The 1191-nt window shown below is 27.8% G+C and overlaps 1 protein-coding gene across 1 annotated transcript in view; it reads left to right on the top strand.

Annotated features, from left to right (window-relative positions):
* Nucleotides 1-1191, top strand: part of LOC105825360 (chromosome unknown open reading frame, human C8orf34) — a 403699-nt gene that overhangs the window by 162294 nt on the left and 240214 nt on the right. The gene's annotated exons all lie outside the window — the stretch shown is intronic.

Raw genomic sequence — 1191 nt, 5'->3', positions numbered from 1 at the left:
TTTTACTTATAATTTTTAAATGAATTTTTACATGTTTATCCATAAAGATATTGGGCTTTTTCATTTGGTTGATTCCTGGATAATGTATTGTTTGGGTTTTTATTGTCTTCGTATCTATTTTAAAAAATCTAGTTGGTTATGGCTAGCACAGAGGGATGGTTTTAAGTTTTATAAGTTGATCTTTTATCTTATAAACTTGCTGAATTCTCTTATTTATTCTATTAATAATTATGTGTTGTGTTAGGTTTTTTCCTGTAGTTTATCCAGTGTATAATGGCAGTTTTATCTCTCCTTTTTTAATCTTTACATCGTGTTCTTTTTCTTGTTTTATTTCATATGTTGAACAGTAGCTACTATGGTGAGCTTCATTGTCATGTTCCCAATCATAAACGGAATGCATCTCGAATTATCTCTGTTAAAGGTGATATTTGATTAACCAAAGACTTAATCTTTATTAAGATACAAAGTTCTCTTCTATTTTTATCTTTTCCTGAGATTCATCAGGAATATTTGATAATTGTTATCAAATGCTTTTACTATGTTTTGATCACGTGAATTTCTCCTATTAGTCTGTTAATGTAACCAGTTGCACTGATAGATCTTGTGGTGTTGGAGTTTTGAAATTAAACCTTATTCGATAATGTGTTTATTATTGTCTTAGTACAGTGTCATAATGAATTGACTCATTTAGCATTTTCATATCTATATGTGAAATTTAGATTGTACGTTTTGACAACACTGTTTTGATATATGAGTCTTAAAATGAAATGGATATTTTTTTTCTTTTCCTAGTCCTGGATACAATTCTGTAATATAGAGATTATCAATAGTTTCATTAAAATCTGGTGGAATTACCTGTAAAACTGTCTTAGCCCGGGGTTTTCATTCTCACTTGGGTAGAGGGAGATTTTTAATAATTATTTTTTCAGACTCTTTAATACTTATTACTCTAGCCAAAAAAACTTTTCTTCTACCACTTTTTTCTTTTAATATTTTTTTACTGGTAATGTAGAGTTGCTAATAAAACCTCTGGTATTTCTATATTTTCCTGTTTACATTTTGTATTTTGTTCATTACAGCTTTTCTCTTATTTTTTCTCCTTCTGTCTTGCCAAAGATTTATCTATCTGTTAATCTTTTCAAATAAGTATCTTTTAGTTTTATTAATCATCTTTTTTATTGTTGTTTGTTT

This window comes from Propithecus coquereli, unplaced genomic scaffold, assembly GCF_000956105.1.
Source record: "Propithecus coquereli isolate 6110/MARCELLA unplaced genomic scaffold, Pcoq_1.0 Scaffold8, whole genome shotgun sequence".
Taxonomy (NCBI): Eukaryota; Metazoa; Chordata; class Mammalia; order Primates; family Indriidae; genus Propithecus; species Propithecus coquereli.
The sequence above is the reverse complement of the archived record's forward strand: the minus strand, read 5'-3'. Positions and strand labels throughout refer to the sequence as shown.